At 45.3% G+C, this 20009-nt stretch overlaps 12 non-coding genes across 12 annotated transcripts; 3 read left to right on the forward strand and 9 right to left on the reverse strand.

Moving 5' to 3' along the window:
• Positions 1 to 339: 339 nt before the first annotated feature.
• Positions 340 to 410, reverse strand: trnag-acc (transfer RNA glycine (anticodon ACC)). Its single transcript has one exon. It is a non-coding gene; the product is annotated as a tRNA-Gly (tRNA).
• A 213-nt stretch (positions 411 to 623) lies between these two features.
• Positions 624 to 705, reverse strand: trnaf-aaa (transfer RNA phenylalanine (anticodon AAA)). Its single transcript has one exon. It is a non-coding gene; the product is annotated as a tRNA-Phe (tRNA).
• A 1265-nt stretch (positions 706 to 1970) lies between these two features.
• trnai-aau (transfer RNA isoleucine (anticodon AAU)) lies at positions 1971 to 2044 on the reverse strand. Its single transcript has one exon. It is a non-coding gene; the product is annotated as a tRNA-Ile (tRNA).
• Positions 2045 to 2887: 843 nt separating this feature from the next.
• Positions 2888 to 2969, reverse strand: trnas-aga (transfer RNA serine (anticodon AGA)). Its single transcript has one exon. It is a non-coding gene; the product is annotated as a tRNA-Ser (tRNA).
• Positions 2970 to 4239: 1270 nt separating this feature from the next.
• trnai-aau (transfer RNA isoleucine (anticodon AAU)) lies at positions 4240 to 4313 on the reverse strand. The gene has a single exon. It is a non-coding gene; the product is annotated as a tRNA-Ile (tRNA).
• Positions 4314 to 5156: 843 nt separating this feature from the next.
• On the reverse strand, positions 5157 to 5238 carry trnas-aga (transfer RNA serine (anticodon AGA)). Its single transcript has one exon. It is a non-coding gene; the product is annotated as a tRNA-Ser (tRNA).
• A 1046-nt stretch (positions 5239 to 6284) lies between these two features.
• trnag-ucc (transfer RNA glycine (anticodon UCC)) lies at positions 6285 to 6356 on the forward strand. Its single transcript has one exon. It is a non-coding gene; the product is annotated as a tRNA-Gly (tRNA).
• Positions 6357 to 7146: 790 nt separating this feature from the next.
• On the forward strand, positions 7147 to 7220 carry trnai-aau (transfer RNA isoleucine (anticodon AAU)). Its single transcript has one exon. It is a non-coding gene; the product is annotated as a tRNA-Ile (tRNA).
• Positions 7221 to 10056: 2836 nt separating this feature from the next.
• Positions 10057 to 10138, reverse strand: trnas-gcu (transfer RNA serine (anticodon GCU)). Its single transcript has one exon. It is a non-coding gene; the product is annotated as a tRNA-Ser (tRNA).
• A 5807-nt stretch (positions 10139 to 15945) lies between these two features.
• On the forward strand, positions 15946 to 16019 carry trnan-guu (transfer RNA asparagine (anticodon GUU)). The gene has a single exon. It is a non-coding gene; the product is annotated as a tRNA-Asn (tRNA).
• A 1972-nt stretch (positions 16020 to 17991) lies between these two features.
• On the reverse strand, positions 17992 to 18065 carry trnai-aau (transfer RNA isoleucine (anticodon AAU)). Its single transcript has one exon. It is a non-coding gene; the product is annotated as a tRNA-Ile (tRNA).
• A 553-nt stretch (positions 18066 to 18618) lies between these two features.
• trnag-gcc (transfer RNA glycine (anticodon GCC)) lies at positions 18619 to 18689 on the reverse strand. The gene has a single exon. It is a non-coding gene; the product is annotated as a tRNA-Gly (tRNA).
• Between the last annotated feature and the right edge of the window lie 1320 nt (positions 18690 to 20009).

Raw genomic sequence — 20009 nt, forward strand, 5'->3', positions numbered from 1 at the left:
TTTTTACCATATTAAACAATGGAAATCCAACCACTTGCATTTGTGACACTTTATTTCTGCTGCACCTAAGACACTCTTAAATCTTCAAACACATTTCTCTTCTCCCGCAACACTCTTGTCTGTCACTATGCTGTGGCATTGGGACCAACACAGACCTCAGGGTGAGCATTAAGGGTGACGTCAGGGTGAGCGCACCATTAACACCGCTTCCAGCTGGAAGCTTTGTTTTTCCCTGTAGCTCACCCTCATCCGGGTACTGACCTGGCTCACACCTGCTTAGCTTCAGTAGGTTTTCAGTTGCGAGTTGCAAGTGATGGAGCCGCTCGCCGCAAAAGCCACTACATTGGCCGGGAATCGAACCCGAGCCTCCCGCGTGGTAGGCGAGAATTCTACCACTGAACCACCAATGCTCAGTGCCTGGGCCTTCAAAAAAGACGCTTTTTTGGTGCTCTGTGCAAAACGCGTCGACATCTGCTTACAGCTGCAAAATGCCATTCGCGGACGCTGAAGAACTTATTTCCAAGGCAGCGGGTACAAGCGATTGGGCGTTTTAAAACCACCAGGAACAGCAAAGAGGCGCGCTTCTTTGCTTGCGCCGAAACACACCGACTGGAGGCGGATAACGTAGTCGGCAGGATTCGAACCTGCGCGGGGAGACCCCAATGGATTTTTAGTCCATCGCCTTAACCACTCGGCCACGACTACAGCAAGCCCCACTGCCGCTGCGTTCTTGCTACAATCTTACCTGGAATGCGAGGCGCCGGCGGAAGCCTATTTCAAAGTCGTTCTCTGTTTCAAAAAAACATTTCCAAAATACAAGCCTTGCAGACAGACACGCCTCAGAGGACTTAAGGGTGGCTTCATGTCGGAATGATAAAGTCTCCCCGTCCGGACATGAAAATGCCACTTTGTTACACACAAAAAAAGAATCAACAACAGAGAAATGCCCACAAGCATTTGAAAAGCCGCACCACGTCGCACTTGAAATAGCTCTTACATTAGTGGTAGACGCAGGAATCGCCTTTTTATTTACGCTCTTACCAAAGCGATGGAAAGCAAAACAAAGCAAAGCAGAGCAAAACAAAACGAACAAACGAAAACCTTGCGTATAACGCCGTTACGTGCCCAAGCGGTATTGTACATCATCCTAGCACTGCACCCCGGGGCGTACGGTATATGGGAACGAGCACACGCCACGAATCGTCTCGAATCACTCCCTACAGCTGTAAGGCGCCTTGAAGCGTGCACCCCCAACATTCTTCTTTGCGCATGTGTGAAAGGTAAACTCTTGAGCAGACTCTGAACCAGCTCTAAGGAAACTAATCCGATTAGACGTTACTTTGACTCATCTTTTTACGCTCAGTGCTGGATTGCTCAAACTCCAGCTAGGGTTAGGGTTAGCATTCCCACGCTACTTAGACACTTTGTTTACGCTCAGTGCTGGATTTTGGGAACTTCAGGATGAGTGGGAATTTTCTCCTATCTGTCAATTCTGTTTTGTTTTGGAGACTCTTGGCTGCCTATGTTGTACAGTGCAGCGTGAAGGAAACATTTTCCAAAACTGTGTCAGCTCAAAAGTTGTAAGAAAACCTCTCCAGCTGCTTTAACTCTCTTCATTTTTGTCATTTAATGTGACACTCGATGTATAACTGGAGCCTCACATATGCAAATGGTGAGGCTCCAGTTCGACACCCAGTTCGACACCACTTTACAGTATATGACAAAAGCATGGCAGACTGTGCCGGACCGGCAGATAACTTCCGCTTATTTTTACCATATTAAACATTGGAAATCCTCCCACTTGTATTTGTGACACTTGATTTTGGCTCCACCTAAGACACTCTTAAATCTTCAAACACTTTTCTCCCGCAACACTCTTGTCTGTCGGCACTATGTGGCAGCGTTGCATGACAACCCCTCTCACCACGGAAAGGAACCTAACAGCTTTGGTAAGAGAGGAGAAAAGGAACTGGCCAGTACGGGGCTCGAACCCGTGACCTTGGCGTTATTAGCACCACGCTCAAACCAACTGAGCTAACCGGCCTCACAACAGTGCTCCTCTCTGTGCTGCAAAAAATCGAACTCAGGGAATTTCTTTTGTCCTCCTTTGAATAGAAAGCCGTGTAATTCAGTGTACGGGCTTTCTCGTGCAGTTTCATGGTTCTTGTAACCCAAATCCTACACTGGCCTGAAGTGCCCCCCCATTTCACAGCATTTTTCAGCTGATTTAAAATGTACCTAAAGGAGAAGCATTATTGAAGACCATCAATTACCAAGAGCTTTTGTCAAAGGTTTTGGTGGTCATTTTGAATGACCACAGAGCGCTGTGACCTCGGTTTTACATCTCATCCAAAAGACAGCGCCCTTTTACAACACAGCATCTCCGTCACTATACTGGGGCATTGGGACCCGCACAGACCTCAGGGCGAGCGCCCCACCGCCGGCACCATTAACACCGCTTCCAGCTGGAAGCTTTGTTTTTCCCTGTAGCTCACCCTCATCCGGGTACTGACCTGGCTCACACCTGCTTAGCTTCAGTGGGTTTTTTGAGTTGCGAGTTGCAAGGGGATGCAAGTGATGGAGCCGCTCGCTGCAAAAGCCACTGCATTGGCCGGGAATCGAACCCGAGCCTCCCGCGTGGCAGGCGAGAATTCTACCACTGAACCACTAATGCTCAGTGCCTGGGCTGTCAAAAAAGACGCTTTTTTGGTGCTCTGTGCAAAACGCGTCGACATCTGCTTCCAGCTGCAAAATGCCATTCGCGGACGCTGAAGAACTTATTTCCAAGGCAGCGGGTACAAGCGATTGGGCGTTTTAAAACCACCAGGAACAGCAAAGAGGCGCGCTTCTTTGCTTGCGCCGAAACACACCGACTGGAGGCGGATAACGTAGTCGGCAGGATTCGAACCTGCGCGGGGAGACCCCAATGGATTTCTAGTCCATCGCCTTAACCACTCGGCCACGACTACAGCAAGCCCCACTGCCGCTGCGTTCTTGCTACAATCTTACCTGGAACGCGAGGCGCCGGCGGAAGCCTATTTCAAAGTCGTTCTCCGTTTCAAAAAAACATTTCCAAAATACAAGCCTTGCAGACAGACACACCTCAGAGGACTTAAGGGTGGCTTCATGTCGGAATGATAAAGTCTCCCCGTCCGGACATGAAAATGCCACTTTGTTACACACAAAAAAAGAATCAACAACAGAGAAATGCCCACAAGCATTTGAAAAGCCGCACCACGTCGCACTTGAAATAGCTCTTACATTAGTGGTAGACGCAGGAATCGCCTTTTTATTTACGCTCTTACCAAAGCGATGGAAAGCAAAACAAAGCAAAGCAGAGCAAAACAAAACGAACAAACGAAAACTTTGCGTATAACGCCGTTACGTGCCCAAGCGGTATTGTACATCATCCTAGCACTGCACCCCGGGGCGTACGGTATATGGGAACGAGCACACGCCACGAATCGTCTCGAATCACTCCCTACAGCTGTAAGGCGCCTTGAAGCGTGCACCCCCAACATTCTTCTTTGCGCATGTGTGAAAGGTAAACTCTTGAGCAGACTCTGAACCAGCTCTAAGGAAACTAATCCGATTAGACGTTACTTTGACTCATCTTTTTACGCTCAGTGCTGGATTGCTCAAACTCCAGCTAGGGTTAGGGTTAGCATTCCCACGCTACTTAGACACTTTGTTTACGCTCAGTGCTGGATTTTGGGAACTTCAGGATGAGTGGGAATTTTCTCCTATCTGTCAATTCTGTTTTGTTTTGGAGACTCTTGGCTGCCTATGTTGTACAGTGCAGCGTGAAGGAAACATTTTCCAAAACTGTGTCAGCTCAAAAGTTGTAAGAAAACCTCTCCAGCTGCTTTAACTCTCTTCATTTTTGTCATTTAATGTGACACTCGATGTATAACTGGAGCCTCACATATGCAAATGGTGAGGCTCCAGTTCGACACCCAGTTCGACACCACTTTACAGTATATGACAAAAGCATGGCAGACTGTGCCGGACCGGCAGATAACTTCCGCTTATTTTTACCATATTAAACATTGGAAATCCTCCCACTTGTATTTGTGACACTTGATTTTGGCTCCACCTAAGACACTCTTAAATCTTCAAACACTTTTCTCTTCTCCCGCAACACTCTTGTCTGTCGGCACTATGTGGCAGCGTTGCATGACAACCCCTCTCACCACGGAAAGGAACCTAACAGCTTTGGTAAGAGAGGAGAAAAGGACCTGGCCAGTACGGGGCTCGAACCCGTGACCTTGGCGTCATTAGCACCACGCTCGAACCAACTGAGCTAACCGGCCTCACAACAGCGCTCCTCTCTGTGCTGCAAAAAATCGAACTCAGGGAATTTCTTTTGTCCTCCTTTGAATAGAAAGCCGTGTAATTCAGTGTACGGGCTTTCTCGTGCAGTTTCATGGTTCTTGTAACCCAAATCCTACACTGGCCTGAAGTGCCCCCCCATTTCACAGCATTTTTCAGCTGATTTAAAATGTACCTAAAGGAGAAGCATTATTGAAGACCATCAATTACCAAGAGCTTTTGTCAAAGGTTTTGGTGGTCATTTTGAATGACCACAGAGCGCTGTGACCTCGGTTTTACATCTCATCCAAAAGACAGCGCCCTTTTACAACACAGCATCTCCGTCACTATACTGGGGCATTGGGACCCGCACAGACCTCAGGGCGAGCGCCCCACCGCCGGCACCATTAACACCGCTTCCAGCTGGAAGCTTTGTTTTTCCCTGTAGCTCACCCTCATCCGGGTACTGACCTGGCTCACACCTGCTTAGCTTCAGTGGGTTTTTTGAGTTGCGAGTTGCAAGGGGATGCAAGTGATGGAGCCGCTCGCTGCAAAAGCCACTGCATTGGCTGGGAATCGAACCCGACCCTCCCGCGTGGCAGGCGAGAATTCTACCACTGAACCACCAATGCTCAGTGCCTGGGCCTTCAAAAAAGACGCTTTTTTGGTGCTCTGTGCAAAACGCGTCGACATCTGCTTCCAGCTGCAAAATGCCATTCGCGGACGCTGAAGAACTTATTTCCAAGGCAGCGGGTACAAGCGATTGGGCGTTTTAAAACCACCAGGAACAGCAAAGAGGCGCGCTTCTTTGCTTGCGCCGAAACACACCGGCTGGAGGCGGATAACGTAGTCGGCAGGATTCGAACCTGCGCGGGGAGACCCCAATGGATTTCTAGTCCATCGCCTTAACCACTCGGCCACGACTACAGCAAGCCCCACTGCCGCTGCGTTCTTGCTACAATCTTACCTGGAACGCGAGGCGCCGGCGGAAGCCTATTTCAAAGTCGTTCTCCGTTTCAAAAAAACATTTCCAAAATACAAGCCTTGCAGACAGACACGCCTCAGAGGACTTAAGGGTGGCTTCATGTCGGAATGATAAAGTCTCCCCGTCCGGACATGAAAATGCCACTTTGTTACACACAAAAAAAGAATCAACAACAGAGAAATGCCCACAAGCATTTGAAAAGCCGCACCACGTCGCACTTGAAATAGCTCTTACATTAGTGGTAGACGCAGGAATCGCCTTTTTATTTACGCTCTTACCAACGCGATGGAAAGCAAAACAAAGCAAAGCAGAGCAAAACAAAACGAACAAACGAAAACCTTGCGTATAACGCCGTTACGTGCCCAAGCGGTATTGTACATCATCCTAGCACTGCACCCCGGGGCGTACGGTATATGGGAACGAGCACACGCCACGAATCGTCTCGAATCACTCCCTACAGCTGTAAGGCGCCTTGAAGCGTGCACCCCCAACATTCTTCTTTGCGCATCTGTGAAAGGTAAACTCTTGAGCAAACTCTGAACCAGCTCTAAGGAAACTAATCCGATTAGACGTTTCTTTGACTCATCCTTTAACAGTTTTCAGTCTCTGTCTTTAAACACCTTGCTCAGTCACATTCAAGCCACAAGTACTCTTCTCGGATGTTGCACAAACAAATCCTAACGTCTTGAAAGCATTGCAGCATGTTTGTGTCCCACTTCCCGTGGCTGCAGGACGACTGACACGAACGGACAAACACAATCTGTGGTGTTTAGCGTGACATAGTCTTGCAGGCATCGTGCTGTCTTACTGCAATACTATACCACTTGAGGAAACAGTCCATCTGGCCATGAAACTCATTTGAACGTCTAGCTACAGCAACTAACAATAACATGATTTATTCAGGATGTGTGGAATCAGCACGTCCCGGAGACAGCTTCTGAAATCGTGAGCATTCTCTGGTGGTGTCCTGGAGGGCTCCGGCGGGTGTGTGTTGGTGGTATAGTGGTGAGCATAGCTACCTTCCAAGCAGTTGACCCAGGTTCGATCCCTGGCCAACGCAGTGGCGAGTGTTTTCAGATGCTGTCACGAGCCTTGGATTGTGACTAGCAAAGCGAAGCCTTTTGAAAGAGCTAAAGCACTGCAAAACGGAATTGAAGGAGAATCTTACAGGGGATTCTGAGCGGTGTCTAAATAAATAAATTCACAGCGTCTGCGGATGGCATTTTGCAGCTGGAAGCAGATGTCGACGCTTTTTGCACAGAGCACCAAAAAAGCGTCTTTTTTGAAGGTACAGGCACTGAGCATTGGTGGTTCATTGTTAGAACTCTCGCCTGCCACGCAGGAGGCTTGGTTTTGATTCCTGGCCAATGCAGTGGCTTTTGCAGCGAACGGCTCCATCACTTGCATCCCAACTTTTGCAACTCGCAACTGAAAACCCACTGAAGCTAAGCAGGTGTGAGCCAGGTCAGTACCTGGATGAGGGTGAGCTACAGGGAAAAACAAAGCTTCCGAGAAGCTGTGTTGTAAAAGGGCGCTGTCTTTTGGATGAGATGTAAAACCGAGGTCATAGTGCTCTGTGGTCATTAAAAATGACCACCAAAACCTTTGACAAAAGCTCTTGGTAATTGATGGTCTTCAATAATGCTTCTCCTTTAGGTACATTTTAAATCAGCTGAAAAATGCTGTGAAATGGGGGGGCACTTCAGGCCAGTGTAGGATTTGGGTTACAAGAACCATGAAACTACACGAGAAAGCCCGTACACTGAATTACACGGCTTTCTATTCAAAGGAGGACAAAAGAAATTCCCTGAGTTTGATTTTTTGCAGCACAGAGAGGAGCACTGTTGCGAGGCCGGTTAGCTCAGTTGGTTCGAGCGTGGTACTAATAATGCCAAGGTCGCGGGTTCGATCCCCGTACGGGCCAGGTCCTTTTCTCCTCTCTTACCAAAGCTGTTAGGTTCCTTTCCGTGGTGAAATGGGTTGTCATGCAATGCTGCCACACAGTGCCGACAGACAAGAGTGTTGCGGGAGAAGAGAAAAGTGTTTGAAGATTTAAGAGTGTCTTAGGTGGAGCCAAAATCAAGTGTCACAAATGCAAGTGGGAGGATTTCCAATGTTTAATATGGTAAAAATAAGCGGACGTTATCTGCCGGTCCGGCACAGTCTGCCATGCTTTTGTCATATACTGTAAAGTGGTGTCGAACTGGAGCCTCACCATTTGCATATGTGAGGCTCCTGTTATACATCGATTGTCACATTAAATGACAAAAATGAAGAGAGTTAAAGCAGCTGGAGAGGTTTTCTTACAACTTTTGAGCTGACACAGTTTTGGAAAATGTTTCATTCACGCTGCACTGTACAACATAGGCAGCCAAGAGTCTCCAAAACAAAACAGAATTGACAGATAGGAGAAAATTCCCACTCGTCCTGAAGTTCCAAAAATCCAGCACTGAGCGTAAACAAAGTGTCTAAATAGTGTGGGAATGTTAAACCTAACCCTAGCTGGAGTTTGAGCAATCCAGCACTGAGAGTAAAAAGATGAGTCAAAGTAACATCTAATCAGATTAGTTTCCTTAGAGCTGGTTCAGAGTTTGCTCAAGAGTTTACCTTTCACAGATGCGCAAAGAAGAATGTTGGGGGTGCACGCTTCAAGGCGCCTTACAGCTGTAGTGAGTGATTCGAGACGATTCGTGGCGTGTGCTCGTTCCCATATACCTTACGCCCCAGGGTGCAGTGCTAGGATGACGTACAATACCGCTTGGGCACGTAACAGCGTTATATGCAAGTGCGGGACGTGAGGGTTTTCGTTTGTTCGTTTTGTTTTGCTCTGCTTTGCTTTGTTTTGCTTTCCATCGCGTTGGTAAGAGCGTAAATAAAACGGCGATTCCTGCGTCTACCACTAATGTAAGAGCTATTTCAAGTGCGGCGTGGTGCGGCTTTTCAAATGCTCAACAGGATGACTTCGCATGCACGTGTGCTTTCATGCAGTCGTGTGTGCAACCATGTCTGCTTATGTGCAAACGGGCGTGGTTTCATGTATGCAAAAAACTTTCCTGGGCTCTTCTGAAGCACATAAAATTATTTGGAGATATACATTTGTCTTGTTTTCCTCTTAGGCTCTAGAATTGATAACTTTTTTTTAGGATTCTAGCTTTCTCCCCTTGCAGGCATCGGGCACAGAGGACCTCATGGTTTTCCTAAAAATCTTTTTTTTTGTGTTCCTTGTTGTTCCAAACTTAATTTTAATCACTTTTAATTAGATATTTTATTAAAAATAGTGCAAAAAATGACTAATTTCACTAAAAATAATGTAATATAAAACTGATGTTTTTAACTTTATTGTAGTGTTTTAGAAACTACTATGTCTTCAAAAATTGTTATTTTTCATTCCTAGGAATGAAAGCAGTTGTTATATGATGTTTATTTTCAAATTTTGAAAAAATCAAAGGATTCTAGCTTTCTCCCCTTGCAGGCATCGGACACAGAGAACCTCATGGTTTTCCTAAAAATCATTCGTTATGTTCCCTGGTGTTCCAAACTTAGTTTTAATCAATTTTAATTTGTTATTATGTTAAAAACAGGGTAATAAGTTTCTAATTGGACTATAAATAATGTCATATTGTCTGCTATAAAACTGATGTTTTCAACTCCATTGTAGAGATTCTATAATCAACTAATAGAGAATTTAAATAAAAAAGGGCATAAGAAGACATTACCAACAACGACCACAAGATGGAGATATTGTCCAAAGAGGCAAGAAGGGCAAAGCCGCGATAAGGTAAAATCATTTTTTGAAAGAGATTGCTGTCAGAATGCACACCGTCTTACCACTGCAACATGGGGAATAGAGGGAAATGAACACACGCTACGAATCGTCTCAATCACTCCCTAGAGTCGTAAGGCACATTGAAGGGTGCACCCCCATCATTAATCGTTGGGCCTCTGTAAAAGGAAAGCTGTTGAGCAGTCTTTGAAACAGCTCGGATGAAACACTTGATTGCTTCCATGTGCATCTGGAGCCCACTTCTTATTTTCACTTCACGCCGCCCAAAGCATTTCTAAAACAGGAGATTCGCGTTTGGGAATGCGCCCTGCCCTACAAATAAAACAGGTCTACGGGTCTGAAACCTGCTCCACGGAAAACAGTTCTGTTGCGCTTTTGATCAAATGGAGATTCGCTGTTCTTACTTTTTGATGACATAACACCCAAAGGGGCTACTTTGGAGCTGGATTCCAACCAGCATCCTAAAGTTTCTTAGCGGTATCCTTTACAGTCCTCTGTTCGGTCGACAAGGAACAGTAGGGGGCAGCTTTCCTCACACATACAGTGCAATGTACTGTAGTGTTCCCCTTCATTGAATTCGCAGTTCTGCATCAGACCTCTAACTCGTTTCCTTAGCTTGGATTTAAGCCACGAAGCAGGCTTCTACTGTATAAACGTCTAGAGGAATCACAAACTATTTGAGAGGCCACCATCCCAGGGGGAACTGACAAAGTCTATCCCTAAACACCTAGCGCAGTCTCTCGAGAGACTGTCAAAAATCGCTTTCTCTGTTTGCGTTGCAAGTAAGTGAAAACGCGGTCTCAAACCAGAGCTACTTGGCAGCAGCGGCACGTAAATACCATTACTGTTACTGCTCGATACCGACGTTAGCCTACTATACCATGTTCAGCCACCGCTAGAAAATGCACAGCTCTAGAACCGGAGCAAACGACAGGATGGCCAATGCCAAACGGGCACACGTGTCAGACATGGAGAGCGACGAGGATGGGATTTGAACCCATGTGTGCAGAGCACAATGGATTAGCAGTCCATCGCCTTAACCACTCAGCCACCTCGTCGACAGAAGTGGGCTGTCCGGACATGGGTTGGCGCGCTCCAGATGATCTTTTTCTTTTTTTTCCCTCGTACTCGAGGGTCATTTTCCTGTTCCACATGCGATTTCAACATTTTCCTTGGGAGATGTCAAGCCAGCAAGCCACTGCTGTGGTTCAATGGCCAGTGTGGAGATCAGTGGCCCTGTTGTACACAGAAAGCACATCGAGCTCCTTGGACATGAAAAGTTCCAGATAAAAGCCATTTGTCACCCTTTCTCTTGGTGTTGATGTTGCTATTGTATGTAAAGGTGGCAACTTGCTCAGCGAGCAGGCGGAGCACACACCGAATGCAGATGTGTCTGAGTGGTGTGTCCAAGTGGCTGCAAAAGGACAGTGCTCCTGGGGCGCCGTGGCTTAGTTGCTTAAAGCGCCTGCCTAGTGAACAGGAGACCCTGGCTCTGAATCCCAGCGGTGCCTTTTTTGTTCTGTCTTCTCAAACAGAACTGGTCATTATGGACAACCGCCTACGGCTAGACTTAATTAAATGCAAGCATTCATTTCCTGTCTTGAACGACTTGTTTTTCTTAAAATGGATGCAACTTGCAAAACATGAAATACAAACCTTGCTAATCAGCGCTCGCGGCTGGCAAAAAAAAAAGAGGTCAGCAATGTTTTTTTCTTTAACCTTAACCCTGCTAATGGAGAAGAGTTAAACGACCGAGTCTATGCAGCTTAAACGGTCCGCACGTCGGGTTCTTAGCTGAAAGGGTGGTAAATCACACTCACCCCAATCCTTAATCTTTTAAAGAGGATACAAAATTGAACCTAGTCGCCACATCACATACATCCTGTTCAACGATAAATAGGTAACATCTGTAGTGTGCTCTCTGAAGGCACTAGTTCTGTAGGATTTGGGATTTACTGAGACAATTATTCATTATAGCAGTAAATCACAAAGTTGATTCTTTTGATGGCTTTAGAATCCAACCATGCGACATAACTCAAACAACGCACACACACAGGTACTAATACACGAGGATACATTTATTAATACATAGAATATGCATGTAAACCTAACAGATCTTATCGAGAGGGTTATCAGAATACAAAAGGTATATATTCAGTCAGTTACAAAGAGTTACATATATCAAGAGGACATACGTTCAGTATATCATTCATTTAGACCGTTTCGTAAATGAACTTGGTTATAACTTCTACACTAGATACTCAAAACAAGTACATAACTCTTAGGAATTAAATTGATATCAACTGGTTGGGATAACAATTGAATTCTCGAGCTGTCATGCAGTGAAGTTGAATACTCATCCAATCTCTGGGGATTCAGATCTCCTGCGGGCACAAAGCAGTTGCAGGCTTGTTGCTGTCTAATCCGCGCTCTCTGGCTCTATGCCAGGCTTTGCTGTTCAGCTTGCGACGGTGCTCTGGTGATGTTGACCTTGGGGTTGTAGACCACTTGGATGAGGCTCTCTCTTGGAATCTTGCAGACCTTTAGGCGCCAATGGATGACCATTGATCATGATAGCCAGGCTTAGCTAAGTGCATCCCCATTTGGGAGCTGTACCTTATCAAAAGAAAACATCTTTAAATCAGTCTGCATGAATAGCTTCTCTGTTACTGCACCACAGAGATGAAGAGGGAGATGGGGCCTCATTTGGGAAAGCACAGCAACACTTAATTCTGTCTTATTAATAAGCCTCGCCGCTACAGTACGTACAGTTATAATTCAATCTGAATTAAAAACTACATGTCCCAGTTACCATGGTGGTGCTTGTGATCATTGCGTTTAACCAACGAAACAGGGCGAAAAATCAGTCACATGACTTTGTGGCTGAGTTTAGAAAGCTTAACGTATCAGCAAGACAGCAAAGACATTTTTCCAAGAAAGTTTAGCCTTTGTCACTAATGAAACCGCTAAATAAAGACATAAATATGGAAATTGACAGTTAATTGACTTTTATATTTCTAAATATCACAACATGTTCGAATCCAAGTCATTTTTAATAACAATGGGTAAACTGGGTAAACTATCACAAAGCTTTAAAAAACTTAACATTTTTATTATCAACAAATTGTAAATACGATGTTTACATTGGCATTATTAATTTTTCACTTGAGTATATGGAGGATTGTGAGAGCAGACCCCCCCTCTTAGGCTACATTTTTAATAAGAAATGGAGGCTGTATGCGTTACAATATAAACATTTACTGTCAAACTTTAAATCAACAGTTGATTTAAAGACAATCTGTCAAAGTGCAATGAAACACAATATTGTTGTTGTTGTTGTTGTTATTGTTGTTTTTATCCTGTAAAGCGTTTTGAGAAGCCACCTTTAAAGGCGCTATATAAAGGCGCTGATTCTTATGGAATGTGTTTTCTTTCTTCTTTTTTTTCAGCATAGAATAAACCTGTTACAGTACTTGATTCTTATGGATGCCCGGTTCCGCCGGGGATTCAAAATAAAACATGGAATCACGTGTCTAAGGAAATAGCATTATAACTATATCCATGCACAAACAGTAGCATGTTACATTATTAATTTGGGTGTCTCCTCTTGCCAGAAAGCGCTAAATTGCATTTTGAGTGCGGTTTTTGACTTTTTTTAAATTACAACCCATACATAAGCTGATACTGTTTAGACTTTTAATTATTTTAAACTGTATTACAGCAGCACAATGTGCTTTTTCACGAAACCTAGAGTACTGAAATGTCTTGCGTTGTACAGCTTTTCAGCTAAATATATTTATCGCTTACACCTGACACTTGATGTGCCCGACAAAAACCAGTTGAACAGCTCTGTTGGAGGTTTGCAGATCAGATCAGATTCCCTTCCCCCCACAGAAAGACAGACTTATTAGTCGCTATTCACTGCGACAGCAGCTCCAATTTCAGGCGTAAGCGATAGATCCCAGTTTAGCCGATCTTGTTACAGCATGTTCCAGTTTACTCTTATTAACCATATTAATTTTAAGTGCTTAATGCCATTTTTTGACCACGCACGAATATTCTTATGTCCATACCTTTGCAAGGGAATCAGTGTGAATTGTAATACTAATTAAATAACCGCGGGCACTTTCCACCCCCTCTGACAGCAGGAACATAACCCATTCTCAGCTCAGCAGCTCATTACAATATAGGGTGTTCAAATCTTTTGCTGCCTCAAAAAGCTTTAGAGAACTTAACATTTCTATTATCAACAAATTGTAAATACGACGTTTACATTGGCATTACTAATTTTTCACTTGAGTGTATGGAGGATTGTCAGCTGTCACTGAGAGCAGTTAATTAAATGTATTTTTTGATTCACAATCAGACAAATGCAACATAAATTGTTATCTTTGTCTTCTAAGTATATTAATAAACTTTCAGCATAGCTTTCTCCTAGTTTAGATTAATTTTTCTTGGGATTTTGGGATCAAACGTGGAAAGATTAGATTAGTAATCGTTTTTATTTTTTAAATACATTTTAGAAAAGTGTAATCTATACTTAAAAGCTGTATAAAAGCTGTATAAAAGACACTCGATATTAATGGAGTTTAGTTGATACTTTTTAAACTTTTAATTATTTTAAATTGTATTACAGCATTGTACACATGCTTAAAAGAGAAGAAAACGCAAGCCTTCTTCAGGTGTGAGGGCATTCTGCTCAGAATGAAACACTAAAATGTAATGTAGGCTCTGAATGGGTTCAATTATGATTTGGGCTTGATTAAGGTCGCTGCCTTTCATCCAAAATCTTGCTTGAATCCTTCTAAACTAAAAATTAGACATGAGCAGGGGCTCTGGTGAAATTTCTCTTTTTTTAATTTCTCTTTTTTTCTTGGAAAAATATCTTACCCGCTGCAATCCGGGCACAGAAGGATTAAAAGAAGCCAGACAGGCAGGGGGAAGAGTGAGTTCTAGATAAAGAGGTATCCAGGTAACAGTGAAGGTAACAGCCGCAGACGTGGCCTACTTAGCCCGCCAGGGTTACCCTACTCTCCCGGAGGAGGCCCACCGGGAAATAGCGCTCCAGGCGTTCCTGGCCCCGGCGCCGACTGAGGTGCAGTGCCACGTGATGCTGGCCGCACTGGTCCCCTTGGAGCAGGCCCTGGCTCTGGCTGAGCAGACTGATGCCGTATTCGAGGAAACCGGTGGGCGCCAACGGAGGGGCGCACGGGGAATCAGATGGGGAGGAGGAGACGCCCAGCGCGACGATGCTGGGGGAGCGATGACGGCTGGTCATCTGCCACTGCTGTGGGGAGAGGGGACACATCGCAGGCAACATGAAATTGTCAGGGACATTCAGCTATATACAAAGAAGAGACAGACAAAGTAATAATTCTATATTAACGTGGCCTACATATTGACGCAATGATCAAACTAACTGACATGTTCTGATTCAGATCCCCTGCAGTTCATAATAATTAGAACAATAGCAATGCTGAGTCCTCCCCACCCTACTGAGCACAAATTCAGCTGCTCTCCAGTTCTGTTCTGCATGTTTTTTCATTGCAATTGAGCTCGGAGCTGGAGATGATCTCCATACAGTTCTGTGTTACCTAGCCCGCACTTGCGTGCTAATTTACGGGTTGTGGCAAATGCTTTTTTATAGTTCATATACATGACGGCAACCTGTTACCGAGGAACCTGAGAGGTTTAAAAGCCTCACGAGCCAGGCAGGACTCCAACCTACAATCTTCTGATTCGAAGTCAAACGCGTTATCCATTACGACACTGGCCCATGGAACATGCGCTTGCACTCTACCACAGAGAACAGAAATAGTGTTGATGTGTCGTGCTGAAATTCCGATTGATTTTGAATTCAAAGAAAAAAGGTTTTCTTCCAAAACACCATGAAATTGTCACATCTTGCAGACAATAGGTGTATTCCATGTTGAAAAGAGAAGAAAGAAAACCATGGAGCCTTTTACAGGTGTGAGGCTTCTTCAGGTGTGAGAAGACCTCACAGTCGAAATGCTGTGTTTCCGTTCTTCTCTTTTCAGCATGCAATAAACCTATTACTTGATCCTTTGCAGCCGAGGCATGCTGAAGTAGCTACCCAGCTGAACATCTAGCAGACTCTACAGTACTTCTCTCCTGTAGAAGTAAAGCAGGGCTTGCTGGGTGAGCTTTTGCTCCGGTAAATTAGGTCACGTGTCATGTTAAATCACTTCTTCTAAACACAACATTTGCTGGTGCTAGCTTTCCCCATGAAAAGAGACATTTCCCTTACAGTACATGACATATCGTTTTTATTCTATCAATAAGTATAGAAATTAAACAAAAGAAAAAATGGTGTCGCCAAAGAATGCACAGCTCTGTCGCCTTGGGGAGGTGTCAAGGGCATTGAGCTCCTTGGACATGAAAAGTGCCCGATAAATGCCATTTCTCATCATTTCTCTTGGCGTCAGTTCTGCTATTAAATGGGACGGAGGCAACGGGCTCAGAGAGCAGGTTAAGTGCACACCGAATGCAGATGTGTCTAAGTGTCTGTAAAAGCGCGGTGCTCCGCTGGTGCTGTTCCCTAGTGGCTTAAAGTGCCCGCCTAGTAAGCAGGCGATCCTGGGTCTGAATACCAGCGGTGCCTCTCTCCGTGTCTTGTTGTGCCGAATGTCTCATTTCAGACAAACATGTACAGCTTGGTTCAGTTTAATGCAAGAATTCATTTCCTTTCTGGAATAACTTGTTTTTGAAGAAATCCATACAGCTTGTGAAAGATGAAATCCATTTCTTGGTTGTCAGTGGAAAAAGATTGCCGGCTGCAAGAAGCGCAAGTGATTGTTTTCTTTGACCATAAACCTGCAAATGTAGAGAGCACAAGCGGCCGTCAGTCTCTGTGGCGCAATCGGTTAGCGCATTCGGCTGTTAACCGAAAGGTTGGTGGTTCAAGGCCACCCAGGGACGCATGTCTCATTTTTTCCAATGTAAACATCATCACCGCTAAAGAAGATGGTGCAGAAAGCTCCACAGTCGAAACATTGTGCTTCTTTTCTTCTCTTTTCAGCATGGAGTAAACCTTTGCTTGATCCTTTGCAGCCTACGCATGCTGACACAGCTACCTTTCTCTTAACGCGCCTCAATCATTATTCACCAAAACCATCAGCAGAATGTGTCGCCTTTGTGGTGATGTCACTCCTCTGCTTCACAAATGTCCTTAGTGACGGACCATTCCTTTCTGCCATTTTTCCGGAGCGGTTATTGATTGCTCCATCATTTCCCTCATACTTTCCATCCCTAGATTGAAAAAAAAAACAGAAACAGGCTGACAGGACGACAATCAAATTGCAAAAACTCATCAAAGCACTCGATAGAGTATTTGAATCCACAAGTAGCTACGAGCAACTTTGTCCTGGCTTGCATGAAAGTCGGAAAATGTCAAAAAGAAAAAGATGGTGGCTTTTTCATATTCGTTCTTTTATTTTTAGTTCGTTGGCTCTTCTGTCCATTGTCCTCCTGCCTGGCTCTTGACCTGTGACTGTCTGAACGCACACAGTAAAATTTCATGTGGGGGATTTGTCCTGAGCCTCTGGAAAGACCCACCCACCCCCATAAATAACTGCTCTAGAAATACGATTGCAAAACTAAACCACAGCTTAAAGAGGAGCTTGTCATGACCGCCAGGCAGTTAAGACCAACTCTTAAGCGATCTAATCAGCACCAGCAGTGGGTGATTATTAACAAACGCTGCCGCACGAGTTAACCCACCTGCACACACTCCACCGTGCGGTACACAGTGCTATTTTTACCATCTTTACCTGCTTCCCGCTGCTCAGTATTGAGTCTATTCCTTGAGAGCTCTACCTGGCATTTTTTCCATTACCTCGTTTATTCTGGATATTGGACTCCCCTTCTGCCTTTTTGACTTTGGACCTCGCCTCTCACCTCGGACTGTTTGCCACCAGTGTTCTCCCTGGATTACGACTTACCTTACGCCTCTTGACCACGAAACAAAGCAAAGCAGAGCAAAACAAAACGAACAAACGAAAACCCTCACGTCCCGCACTTGCATATAACGCCGTTACGTGCCCAAGCGGTATTGTACGTCATCCTAGCACTGCACCCCGGGGCGTACGGTATATGGGAACGAGCACACGCCACGAATCGTCTTGAATCACTCCCTACAGCTGTAAGGTGCCTTGAAGCGTGCACCCCCAACTTTCTTCTTTGCCCATCTGTGAAAGGTAAACTGTTGAACAAACTCTGAACCAGCTCTAAGGAAACTAATCCGATTAGACGTTACTTTGACTCATCTTTTTACGCTCAGTGCTGGATTGCTCAAACTCCAGCTAGGGTTAGGGTTAGCATTCCCACGCTACTTAGACACTTTGTTTACGCTCAGTGCTGGATTTTGGGAACTTCAGGATGAGTGGGAATTTTCTCCTATCTGTCAATTCTGTTTTGTTTTGGAGACTCTTGGCTGCCTATGTTGTACAGTGCAGCGTGAAGGAAACATTTTCCAAAACTGTGTCAGCTCAAAAGTTGTAAGAAAACCTCTCCAGCTGCTTTAACTCTCTTCATTTTTGTCATTTAATGTGACACTCGATGTATAACTGGAGCCTCACATATGCAAATGGTGAGGCTCCAGTTCGACACCCAGTTCGACACCACTTTACAGTATATGACAAAAGCATGGCAGACTGTGCCGGACCGGCAGATAACTTCCGCTTATTTTTACCATATTAAACATTGGAAATCCTCCCACTTGTATTTGTGACACTTGATTTTGGCTCCACCTAAGACACTCTTAAATCTTCAAACACTTTTCTCTTCTCCCGCAACACTCTTGTCTGTCGGCACTATGTGGCAGCGTTGCATGACAACCCCTCTCACCACGGAAAGGAACCTAACAGCTTTGGTAAGAGAGGAGAAAAGGACCTGGCCAGTACGGGGCTCGAACCCGTGACCTTGGCGTCATTAGCACCACGCTCGAACCAACTGAGCTAACCAGCCTCACAACAGTGCTCCTCTCTGTGCTGCAAAAAATCGAACTCAGGGAATTTCTTTTGTCCTCCTTTGAATAGAAAGCCTTGTAATTCAGTGTAAGGGCTTTCTCGTGCAGTTTCATGGTTCTTGTAACCCAAATCCTACACTGGCCTGAAGTGCCCCCCCATTTCACAGCATTTTTCAGCTGATTTAAAATGTACCTAAAGGAGAAGCATTATTGAAGACCATCAATTACCAAGAGCTTTTGTCAAAGGTTTTGGTGGTCATTTTGAATGACCACAGAGCGCTGTGACCTCGGTTTTACATCTCATCCAAAAGACCTTTTACAACACAGCATCTCCGTCACTATACTGGGGCATTGGGACCCGCACAGACCTCAGGGCGAGCGCCCCACCGCCGGCACCATTAACACCGCTTCCAGCTGGAAGCTTTGTTTTTCCCTGTAGCTCACCCTCATCCGGGTACTGACCTGGCTCACACCTGCTTAGCTTCAGTGGGTTTTTTGAGTTGCGAGTTGCAAGGGGATGCAAGTGATGGAGCCGCTCGCTGCAAAAGCCACTGCATTGGCCGGGAATCGAACCCGAGCCTCCCGCGTGGCAGGCGAGAATTCTACCACTGAACCACCAATGCTCAGTGCCTGGGCCTTCAAAAAAGACGCTTTTTTGGTGCTCTGTGCAAAACGCGTCGACATCTGCTTCCAGCTGCAAAATGCCATTCGCGGACGCTGAAGAACTTATTTCCAAGGCAGCGGGTACAAGCGATTGGGCGTTTTAAAACCACCAGGAACAGCAAAGAGGCGTGCTTCTTTGCTTGCGCCGAAACACACCGACTGGAGGCGGATAACGTAGTCGGCAGGATTCGAACCTGCGCGGGGAGACCCCAATGGCTTTCTAGTCCATCGCCTTAACCACTCTGCCACGACTACAGCAAGCCCCACCACCGCTGCGTTCTTGCTACAATCTTACCTGGATCGCGAGGCGCCGGCGGAAGCCTATTTCAAAGTCGTTCTCCGTTTCAAAAAAACATTTCCAAAATACAAGCCTTGCAGACAGACACGCCTCAGAGGACTTAAGGGTGGCTTCATGTCGGAATGATAAAGTCTCCCCGTCCGGACATGAAAATGCCACTTTGTTACACACAAAAAAAGAATCAACAACAGAGAAATGCCCACAAGCATTTGAAAAGCCGCACCACGTCGCACTTGAAATAGCTCTTACATTAGTGGTAGACGCAGGAATCGCCTTTTTATTTACGCTCTTACCCACGCGATGGAAAGCAAAACAAAGCAAAGCAGAGCAAAACAAAACGAACAAACGAAAACCCTCACGTCCCGCACTTGCATATAACACCGTTACGTGCCCAAGCGGTATTGTACGTCATCCTAGCACTGCACGCCGGGGCGTATGGTATATGGGAACGAGCACACGCCACGAATCGTCTCGAATCACTCCCTACAGCTGTAAGGCGCCTTGAAGCGTGCACCCCCAACATTCTTCTTTGCGCATCTGTGATAGGTAAACTCTTGAGCAAACTCTGAACCAGCTCTAAGGAAACTAATCCGATTAGATGTTACTTTGACTCATCATTTAAGGGACCCTTGTTAATTGGAGAAATCAATGATTTCGAATGAATTCTGTATGCGTTAAAAGACAGCTATACACAGAAAACATGCAGGACACTGCTCATGATGTTTCCCGAGCCGAAACACAGTGCGTTTTTCCAAGCCATCTGACAAAGCCCGCCCACTGAAAACTGCAGGAGATCGTGTAAAGACGTTCAAGTTTGTAACTACTGCACGCACAGGAAGCAGAATAAATTCCTCTATTCAAACTGTCAAAGGTTTGCTTTGCGAACGCTGCAGGACATCGCACAATCTCTTTTGAACAGGGACAAACGATTTCTTATGGGGCGCAGTAAGTACAGACGTTTAAAAAGCTCCACTCATGCCAA

The sequence above is a fragment of the Lepisosteus platostomus genome, unplaced genomic scaffold, assembly GCF_059453375.1.
Source record: "Lepisosteus platostomus isolate fLepPlt1 unplaced genomic scaffold, fLepPlt1.hap1 Scaffold_47_H1, whole genome shotgun sequence".
Lineage (NCBI taxonomy): Eukaryota > Metazoa > Chordata > Actinopteri > Semionotiformes > Lepisosteidae > Lepisosteus > Lepisosteus platostomus.